Source organism: Sinohyriopsis cumingii, chromosome 8, assembly GCF_028554795.1.
Source record: "Sinohyriopsis cumingii isolate HCF-2022 chromosome 8, ASM2855479v2, whole genome shotgun sequence".
Lineage (NCBI taxonomy): Eukaryota > Metazoa > Mollusca > Bivalvia > Unionida > Unionidae > Sinohyriopsis > Sinohyriopsis cumingii.
The window spans coordinates 60,872,501-60,884,493 of NC_142968.1; positions in this window are offsets into that span (position 1 = coordinate 60,872,501).

Here is an 11,993-nt window from a genome sequence, read left to right on the forward strand (position 1 = left end):
AAAAGGCTTTGATACAAATACCAGTGAAGGAAATAAAAAATGATAATGAAGACAAAATGCTCACAGATAGAACCTTACAATGGCTGGTAAAGCAATGCAATAATCAGTAACACTGGACAACAAATTTTTACAAAAGTCATGTTACTGAAATAAAATTAGTCAATTCTTATCAATTTTTATGTGCTGAACACGAATATGACAGTCAAATTGCAAAATTGGCTCTAGTTTTTTTGTAATCTGCAAGAAATTAATGTTTACATAATGAAATGCATTCCAATAGTAAAAGGTCAACTGTAATAGCCTACCTATAAAAAATCAAGTCATTGACTACATCTTAGATTTCTTCGCCTGTCTCTTGTAAAGCTGTTCGGGAGCATCTCTGAGGAGTGTCCAGCAGTAGTCAGCCAGCATTGTAGTGGACCATTTTCCCTGGTATCTTTGTTCCATTGTTGCGATATCTTGATGAAAACGTTCGCCGTGTTCATCACTAACAATACCACAGTTGCTAGGAAAGAAATCCAAATGGGAATGAAGGAAGTGAATCTTTAGAGACATATTGCAGCCAAGTTTCTTATACTTCAACATGTCTTCTACTAGTTCCTTATAGTTTTCTGCCCTAACATTTCCGAGGAAGTTTGTAGAAACTAGGCGAAAAGCATTCCATGCTTGTTTCGCGTCACCTTCCAGCAAGTTGTTGAACCGGTCATCTTTGAAAAGCTCTCGAATCTGAGGACCCACAAAAACTCCCTCTTTAATCTTTGCTTCGCTGAGTCGAGGGAATTTTTCATGCAGGTATCGGAATGCTGGCAAAGTCCGGTCAATGGCTTTCACAAAGTTCTTCATCAAACCTAGTTTGATGTGAAGGGGTGGTAGCAAGATTTTCTGAGCCTCAACCAGAGCTGGGTGTTGGATATTCTTCTCTCCAATGGCTACATTCTGCCTGTGAGTCCATTCCTTCCTCATGTAGTGCATTTCCCTTGCTCGGCTATCCCACTCGCATAAGAAACACATGTATTTTGTATATCCTTGCTGCAGTCCCATTAAAAGGGCAACTACCTTCAAATCACCACAGAGGTGCCAGCTGTACTTGTTATACTCAATGGAATTCAGTAGCTGCCTTAAGTTATCGTATGTCTCTTTCATGTGGACAGCATACGCTACTGGAATAGATGGAAGAATGTTTCCATTGTGCAAAAGCACAGCCTTGAGACTCAGTTTCGAAGAGTCCACAAATAGTCTCCATTCTTGTGGGTCATGAGTGATTTTTAAAGCATTCATGAGGCCCTCAATATCGGAACAGAATATCAGATTACTTTCCTTTCTGAAGAAAGGCTCCAATTGCTGGTGGCGCTTTCGATATGCAGTAATTGTGACATCTTCTTCTAGAAGATTCCATTGCTGGAGTCTTGATCCTAGCAATTCTGCCTTGTTCTTTGATAAGTCCAAATCACGAATCAGGTCATTTAGTTCTTCCTGTGTTATTCTGTGTGGGGTTGATGATGCACCACAGTGAAAATCTGGATCACTGCATGCTGATGGACCAGGAGAAGAACAGGTCGACTCACCTTTGTCTTCGTCAGATGAATCAAGAGAATATTCTGCTGGAGGTTCTGGAATAGGAAGTCCCTCACCATGTGGAACTGGTCTCAATGCAGACGGAATGTTTGGGTAGACTATTCTCGACTTCTTTCGCTTCGTTATTCCGCCGGAAAGAGGAGGAACCAAGCAGAAGTAACAGTCATTTAGGTGGTTGCTTGGCTCTCTCCACACCATTGGGACTGCAAACGGCATTGATGACCTTTTGCAATTCAACCACTGTGAAAGCTGTGTTGTACATGTAGCACAGCATATATGCGGAGCCCAAGGCTTGTCTTGGTCACCAACCTTGCATCCGAAGTAAAGATGATATGCCTTCTTCACTTGAGAATTGATACTTTTCTTCTGGTTGGCAAATGTCACTTCCCCACAAATATAGCAAAAATTGTCCTCGGTATTAACACACTTTCGAGGCATTACTGTTCTTTATTGTACGTAAATGGATAAAATAATAAGTTTTATGTAACAGTAGCTTGAACTGTCTCGCACAACGTCTAAAATATTTTAAATGCTGAACCTATCTGATTGGGCTTTATATAGTACACTGCTTACGTCAGCTTCAGCAGCCGCCTGGCATTAGTATAATAGGCCTACACATGTATAGTACACTGCTGACGTCAACTTACTTCAGCAGCCGCATGGCATTAGTATTGCATTGCATCAGAAAATGATGCAATCAACTGTGGATGATGTGAGCATGATGGTATTATGCAATGTTACATCATTATTCCGGATGTTGCTGCAGTCCTACTGGAGAAATTTACACAGTGAAACATAGAAAATGAGGTATATGAATATCTTCAAAACGAGAGCCAATACAAATTTTTCACGGTTATATTCGTGTTCTGCACACCAAAATACTACAGATTAGGGCCTTTTCAAGTCAGTAATGATTTCACTGTTGACCAGTGTAATAAAAGCAAAATAAAACAGGTTGAGTAGATGAAGATTGGTTCAGCTTGGAGAATTAAAGCAAGAGGCATATATTAGTGATTGATTAACTGTTTATTTTTCGTTTACCTTTATGCCACCGAACCGCGAGGCATAGACTATACACGCCTGTTTCCCTACATATAAAGGTACACGCACCAACAGATGATCTCTGGAAAATGAATACATGCTCAAAATAACACATGCGATAGCGTCCATGAATAACAGTATGACACAAAGTACTTAAATCACAATTTAGAATAAAAGCATAATTTCTGTACCGTGAATGAAAATGATATTTTTGAAATATAAACGCGCTATGAAGCAACACAATTTTTATCTAATGATCATGAGATCATAGTTGCAGCGACAATGATAACGGCATATATGAAAATCACACATTTTTTCCGATCTTATATTTTTGTCAGACTCATGTATTAGGAAGATGATAGTTCCAGTCATTACCATCTATCTAATTCGATATTGACGATATAAATACATCAATAAATAATGTGCTTACACTAGCAACATGCAATAGGACATACACGATCAACAACGTGAATGATGTTGACGTATAATGTAGCATTTGTATGGTAACATCCACATAGTGAAAATCATAATCTAGAGCTTCGTTTTTGCTCAATTTTGGTGTAGTTAGGAAGCTTACATATAAAAGAAGGATGTCTCGACTATGAATACAAGAGACTGTATCGGTAGTAGTAAAGGTGTGTGTATGTGTGTGTGTGATTTGGATTTTTAAGGTAGCTTTAACAATTTGTCAGTCATATCGCTACGATGTCTGCAGTGTGACAGTTTATAGTGACATGTAGCATGGTGTCCCACCCAGTCACATTATCCTGACACCAGGCTGTCCAGTCCTAACACTAACCTCTTAATGCTGAGCGCCAAGCGAGGCAGCTGTTAGTACCATCTTTTTGTAAGTCTTTGGTTTGACTCGGCCGATGATCGAACCCACGACCTTCCGCATCTGAGGCTGACGCCCTAACCATTAGGCCACAGGAGCAAATGATTGTACCAATAGTCATATGTTTTAATGATAACATGTGACATAAAAATCTCGCGATAATACGATCTTTAATTTCGTTGTCTCAAGTCTTCTGTCTGAGTCATCGTATATTTTTCCTACCGAGAAACACGTGTTGGATAATTTCAAGATTATTGTCATACCATGAGGTTCAGGTGGCTGGGTTATACGTTTTCCAATGTGGCAGGATAAAACCCAAATATCGAACAGAGGGAAAGTGACAGAGAGAGGATGCACACACACACACACACACACACACACACACAGTTGTGGCTTGGGCCAGTAACAACATTGAAAAAGGTGTAATTGTCATTTTTTTATTTAACTGCGCTCAGCTGGTCTCCTTTCAAGTCATGTGTTCGTGTTGCTCTAGCAAGAATATCTGTCATTCGTGTAACATCTAACTATATTTTTCTAACCTATTCGAGCAATCACCAAAGTAGCCTCCCGTACATCATCAGTATAGTCTTGGAGCTATCGTATCAGTGACAAATTTACTGTCTCCAAAGATGTTATACTTAATATGAATTGTATTGACTTAAATGCAACTAACGGCATTGAAATACAGTTACAAATTTCGTGTATAACGTTTGTTTTGACAACAAACATACAACATACAGCTTTGATGTTCACATAAATAATAGCAGGATTGTTACTGCAAGACAAACAGCTGATTGAATTATATACCATAACTACCCATCCTTACTTATATTTTTTATATATTTTATTCTTATTGGTGTATGATATCCAACCAATGAATGCGTTTCCATATTCATTCGAATCGAATTATTTTTCAGTAAGCGCAATATATAACTCACCTTAATTTGTTTCTTATCAAATCTACGTTATAGCATGGTAAATGGTAATAATATGTTTGGAAAACAAAATGCTAAATTATAAAAGGCTGATTCCTTAAGACAAAAATTAAATCTAAGAGGCGTATATAGATCTTGTGGAAGGCAAGTCTCTCGCATTTCCGCACGCCGACCCTATACTATATATGTGGTATATGTGTAAGATTTATGGTATGCCTAGCTGGAACAATGCGGTTAACATCTCAAGCATACTTTGTACTATGATTGCTGCATTTTTAAATGAACTCCAAGCTACCTATTGAGGGTACACAATGGGGCAGTTGTAGAATGGGATGGCATTGACTCTTTTGAGATTCTTTATGGTTGAAGCCAAGCCACGTCAACAAACTGGCAATATATTTGACGAGCATGTGGCCACGCCCCATTGTACGGGCAACATATTTGTCTACTAAAATGCAAATGTATATGTCTCATTACTAAAACTCACCGATTTGTCCACATACACTTCCGTCAGTCTTGAAACCCCTGTTGATTCTATATAAACGCTCCTTGGGGCCTATAAATAGACAATAATTATTTCGATTTCAATTGTGATTCCGGGAAAGTAAATTTCGCTATAAATTACGCACATAGATTTGTTCTTAAACGACTCTCCAGTTGACGATTTTGACAAGGTCTAAAGATAATGTACTTTTTATATCTTATTCATAAAGAAGCGTCGTGAATTTGACAGATTCAGATTCAAATGTAAAATATTAGTTTTAGATGGTTAACGCAAGTAGATCTTGGTTTCCAGTTTAGCCTCAGGATATTGAGACACGAAAGATCTAAAAATCAAAGGGTCAAAATATATGATTCTTAAGTTAGATCAACATGATTTTACAATGCTCAAAACATTCTGCCATTCTAGTTCTAGGAGTGTACAGCTGTGTATTCGGTCTTTGACGTGGTACAAAAACGCACGATAATATAGGTTGCGAAACTAACAGAACATCAATTTGATACATCTGTAGCAGAAGATAGAACTGGTCGAGTGCATCTTATGTATAGCATAGTAACGTGCTGAAAGAAAACAAATCAGTAGAATTTCAAACCAGTTCTGAAATGTGTATCCTCACTCAACCTTGATAGATGGAATCTCTGGAAGCATACATTTTACAATATTTGACGTATGCCTCATTTTACTTAGGATACAAACATAAAACTCTTTTCCTAAACATAAATCGTGCTGTCTTGTACTTAGAATATTATTTATATAAAACATTTGCGAGTTTATCTTAGACTTTTCAGACGTTAACATGTATAGGTTATTAAGGTAGTATTTAAATATATTGGACCTGTGATTATGTCCCGCAGAATGACGAGGATAGCGAAGGCACTCTAAACCACATAAACGATGACCTACTATAATTTAATAATACTCAGTCAATACTCTTTACAATAAATACTTAAAATAGACACAATAAGCATACCGTTATGCTATGGAAATAGCACAATTGAAACAGCAATGTATTTTGGACAGTTTCGTTCAACATTTTATAAGTAGTTTATTTTATAAATGAACATGAGCACTGCGTATTAATTCACGTACATTTGATACTTGGGAAGTAGTAAACAAAACTAATATTGTCAAAGAAGATAAAATGTCACGTAGTGACACAAACGCAGAGAAATAATGACTTTTGGAAATACATTCTGCAATACATCAATGCAAATTAAGGATGCAGTTCTGAAAAGATCTGCCAGAATGCTTTCGTTAAAGTTTGTTCGTTAAAGTGGTCCTTGTTCTATTGTTATAACGGCGGTTATGTTAGAAATGCGTAATGGGTCAGGCTTTTTGCGACATTTTAGGCAAATGGTCTCAGATACGAGAAAAGGACAAAAAGATATGGATTCATTTTATATATTCTTGTGTTTCATTAAATGCATAATCAGGAAAAACAATGTTAGAGATGTTGTAAGCGCACTCATTAAGTGCAGAGAGGTGTTCATTGATAGAGTGTACCACAGTGTACCAAAGCCAAGTTTGATTTTCTCTCTCACACACACAAACACACACACTCTCTCTCTCTCTCTCTCTCTCTCTCTCTCTCTCTTGTATTAACATCCGGTGCTAGAGATCACTAGCGGTTCATTTTCACTATCGTTAGAAAACATTTTGACTTCATTTGATATAGGTATTTGGGTGTATGTATATCTTTATTATCTTATTAGAAAGAACAATATTTTCTAGATATGTTGTCTTTATTGAAAAGCTAAACCTAACATCACAATTCTCGGTCGATTCTTTTGTACTGGTGTCGGGTAGAAAGGGTTGTTGGCGAGGATTATTGGTCTCTAGTGAGTATCATAGGTAGGGCGTGTTAAATTTTTGACGTTTCTTTAGAGCTTTTTATTTAGCCGTAACTAAGAGAAGTTCACGGAGTGCATGCTTGTGATTAGTGTGTAAAGTAGCGGTGAACCCATTATCTTGAGTAGGGCATTAGAGTTCGTAAAAAATGTTGCAGTTTGTAAGACATCATTATCTCTCCGAGGCTAAAGCTATCTGAATGAAACAAGAAATAAAAATATTTTGGATCAATATTTAGTGCAGAAGAGTTTTTGGAACAAAAGTGATTTGGGTAAGTTAGGGCTTTCGGTAAGTAAGTAGGTAAGAATAGGAAGTCTTTATCTGACTCTAAATAAAAGTAATAGAAATGAAACTGATTCATAAGACGGAAATAGCGATAAGAAAGCTTCACCGTCAGAAAGTGAGAGACGAGAGATACATGATATTATGAAATATTCTTAGTGAGTGCTATTTTAATTTCACATATTTGGGACATGTATGTTGAGACCAGCATGCTTTAGCCATGACATATAAAGTAGAAGACTTTGTTTCAGATCCGACCCAGGAAGGTTTAGATTCTTAAAAAGGATGGATTGATTGCTCAACCAAAACTTTATGATCCGCATGAATCGAACGCGTCTTTAACGAAGCAAGAGTTAAATTAGATTTGGAATCATTGTTTGGCGAAAAAGAGTATTTTTTAAACGTTCCTTGGGTGGAATAATAAAGTCACCCTCTGGTTCAGATATGAAAGTAAGGAAATTGAACTTAAAACACCAGATGGATGTTGAACTCAGAAACCTACAGCTTCGTCTGGAAGTAATGCAAAATATGCACTATAAATGAGAGAGGAAACAAGACAAAATAAAACTGCAAAAGAAACGGATGAAGCGAAACTGCTAATGCATAAAGTTTGCAGAGAAATGAAAATGCAAAATATGCGCGAGAAATAGAAATGCTAAACGATGCAAGGAAAACTGCAAATATAAGTGCAAGGGAGAGAGAGAGAGAGAGAGAGAGAGAGAGAGAGAGAGAGAGACAAAACAAAACGATCTACGGGAAAGATAATTTAATGTACAGGAATTATAATTGGCAATTATAAACTACTGCAGGTTTTGATACTACCAACATTATTAGTTGGTACCCTTTTCAAAGATAAGGAGGTAGATCATATTTACCTTTTTTGGTGAAATATAAAATGACCAAGGATGCAGTTGACTTTGTTATTGCAAAGTGCACTTACTGGCAAAGCTTGTTAAGTCCATACAGCACTTTTGGTAGAACAAAGTGATAAGTATGATGTCATCATAGAATATATATTGAAGAATTAAGATCTGTACCCGAAACCTGACGTTCATGATTTATTCATTTAGGAAAGGAAAGGAGTCAGATTCATGTTGAGTTTGCATGGGGAAAATACGACTGTTTAATAGATGATGTAGCCATGAAGATTGACAAAAAGATCATGATAACCTCCGATAACTCCTATTGATTGAAGTGTTGAAGAATTTATTACTGAATTAAGAGCTACCTTGATGGGGATAAGTTTTACACTTTAGAGTACAGCTGACGACTATTCTTTGTCTCACTCAGTTTCATTTGTCGATCAATTATCTGAGCACTTCCAAATCTCAAACGTGGACAATTAGAAGAAATCAAAGGTCTAATAACACTGACAAGAAACCCTTATATCTTTCCGCATGTGCTTATTGTTAACGAAATGTTATGTTATGTCCGAATGATAAATGTTGAAATTTAGGCAACCTAATAATGCAGAGCTGCCCCAAATGCCTTTGTTTTTAAGAGGTCAAGGTCACCATCATGCATTTGCGGGGTCTAGCTAACGCCATTCTGATTGTATAGTGGAAAACTATGAACCATGCATGTCAAAAGGTCCTGTATTACTTGTTGGTGATTATGCCAAACCTATTCCGATTAAAATATTAAGATACACAGCAGCTTCTTAGAGTCTTTTATTGTTAACTACTTTTTCCTTTTCTTCTGAGAAATCTACTAGTAAAATTGTCCACATGCAGGTAGTACGGTGCGGCTTTGTTGATTTTCCTCTCCCACTGAGTCAATTTGACATCAGATTTAGTCTCAGGACCCGTATTCATAGCAATGACTTCTTTGCCCCTTGAGGATGTTCTTTTAATAATAGGTAATTGCTTATCTGGAGATATACTTATGATTAGTCCACTTGTGACAGGCAAGCCATGTTTGGATTGTTGATATAGAAAATTATTCCCCTATCTGACACATGTGTCAATTTTTCAATGAGGTGTTTGCTGCACTAGTATGTAATCAATCAATTAATTCTAATCAGGTATATTAAAGACAATCACAGTTGTCTCACATGAACAATATCGTGTTTGATTATAAGGGATATTAACGAAACTGAAATTACATAAATGCCAACTTGTAATTTTGCGCGAAATGGGGTCCTTATGAGGAAATGGAGACCACCTGAAGAACACACTGGTCATGAGTGGTCGGTAAGTCATCAAAATGTTGTTCCTAAGTGATATTAACGGGATATTCTAAATCTAGCGTATGAAAATGCCGATCTCTGGTCACTTAGGAGTCCATCAGACTTATCACAAGATCTTATATCATTCTTATCGGCCAGATATTGAAAGTAACACTTCTCAAAAATTAAATTTTGTCCTACTTGACAATTAGCACGAAAATACCTAATCAGAAGATGTCAAAATGCATCTGCAACGCTTTTCATATATTTGTCGAGGCATTTAGTAGAATAATTGTTAAATGTGTCGGCCCATTACCTAAGACCAAGTTAGGCAACCAATGCATGCATGCGTCCACAATATTTTCAGATATTCTTCTCTTGAGAAATATAAAAACTAAAATAATCGTAACAACTTTTGCAATTTTTTCACATGTTTGTAAGTTTGTCTAATCTGATCACATGTCCAATTTTAAGTATGGAAATTTCCAGCAAGTTATACATGAATTAGACACCCAACAGTGTTAGGAGTCTATAGTCTTAAACATAAGTAATGGAAAAGAGTGAAGGACAACAAGCTTTCTAAAATTTAACAAATACTTTAATTCCCTAGAATACAAAGTGAAAACGATATAAAACAACTTATTAAATTAAATCCCAAAATAATCCAAGAATTACAGACACAAGTCCTAATAATATAAAGTCCTGAATAAAATTGAGTAAAAGTCCAGACAATGAGCCTTGTTTACTTAAAGCACAATAACCTGTAAAATTCAACCAGACCAAAATAAACATAGTTACAACTTCTTGTTTAACTCAGTAATAATCCTGATATTAAGCTGATACACATAATGCTGCTTTGGGGAATGCCTGATAAATCACAACTGATGAAAAGATAACTGGACTTGGTTAAGATTACATTATCGACATTTACCTTTAGGTTTACAACCATTACCAATCAAACGAAATTTGATTAAAATGTACGGTTTGTTTTTATATGAACGTTAACTTTCACAATATATTCAAACATTACATGGTTGAATTGCTGTATTTTTCTTCTTCGGAACAGTCTTACCACTTTATCGCAACAAAATTCCATAGCCTTAAGTGAATAAGTTTACTCAAATCATCTTTTACTACGGTTACAATTTATGTCATGCACATATAATAATTATAAACCGTTTGCTATTGTTGTGGATTATTCAGACGTGTCCTATTTATCAGCAAACACTAATTTGTATACATGAAATTGCTTATTTTAATTTTAAAATTTATTACTAGCCAAAAAAGAAAAAAAAATGAATATTTATTATTTTACCTCTGCATGTCACTGTTAACTTATCTCACATTTATTTTTACTGAAATGTATCATTTTATATCTTAATAGGTAGCGACATGTAGGTGAAACATGTCATTTTGATCATTATGATGAACATCGTTGTCGTTATCAGCATCGACATCATCATCATATATCGATTCGCAGTTCTTAATTACCCTATATTTTAACTTGCTCTGTTTTTACGATGGCCAGTTTATTCCTTGTACCTGATCCAACCGATTAAGAGATAACTTCTATCCAAACAGGAATTTCTTCTTAGGAACTTATTTTAGTCACAATACATTGCCTATATGTAAATATGTGTCTTCTTATTATATTATAACTAAGAAAGGAATATAGTAACCTTTCAGATTTCGATCCTGACTAAAGATATTTGCGAAAAGATAACTAGCTTTTCTTTCCGTATATTTATACGCGAGCAAAGCTGCAATCTATTAAACATGTTCTGTACAAAAATTCAAATTAAAGCTAACTTAATACTAAATATTATATGATTTCATTTACTTACATGAAACTAAATAAGAACATTTTGCTTCTAAATATTTTGCATATGTGAGTCATTAAATAAATACAATGTTTATGTTAATTATTGTCTGTGATATAGACCGCTGAACTAAATTCAATATTAAGTATTCCAGCGTGAAACATCATAATATTTGTCATCACATATGTCATCTCTGCCTATGTCCATCCTGCTTTAGTCTAGAGGAAACGGAAATGTATGCATAAATGAACACAGACACACACAAATTAACAACGGATTTAAAATAAACGAGGAAACAACTAAATATTTAGAAAAATGAGTTAAGCCGATGCATCTAATTGATAAATTCGTGGCGAATGGATACAAAAAGAACACACCGATAAACAAATAAATGAACTAGTTAATTAAATATAATAATTAAAATGTTACACTTAAGAGATCAATCAGGTATCATGAATACTGCAATGATATATAATGAATTGCTACATTTTAGAAAACATGCATTTTGATATTTCAGTTTTTAATTGAATTCGGTTATTTGTACAAAAAGACGATAATTTGCTCATAGTACTGGAAAACTGGAGAGTAAATGAAGAACGATACCTGATTCACTATTGTTCACAATACAGTTAACTTTGATGATTATTTCTAAGTATAACGTCGTGCATAAGAAGTGAGGTTGACTCTTAACCTAAATGTTGTCAGTATGTGTCATATGTATGGTTTTTATCTGAGAGGCGTTAGAATTAAAAGGAAACAGAAAAGAGAACGCGGTCACAGACAGCAGTTGTTGTTCATTTCTGCTGTCATTACTAAGACAAAACTGTCAGTGACGTAATTTTCGCTGTGTGATTTTACATCTGATACCGAAACAAATGTCGGAAAAAACCCCGTCAAACTCACAAATACATGATAATATCTGAAACAAGTGAGGTCCAGGAAAACAAATTTTGCAACAGCAAATTAACCTGGTTGATCCCAAGCAATT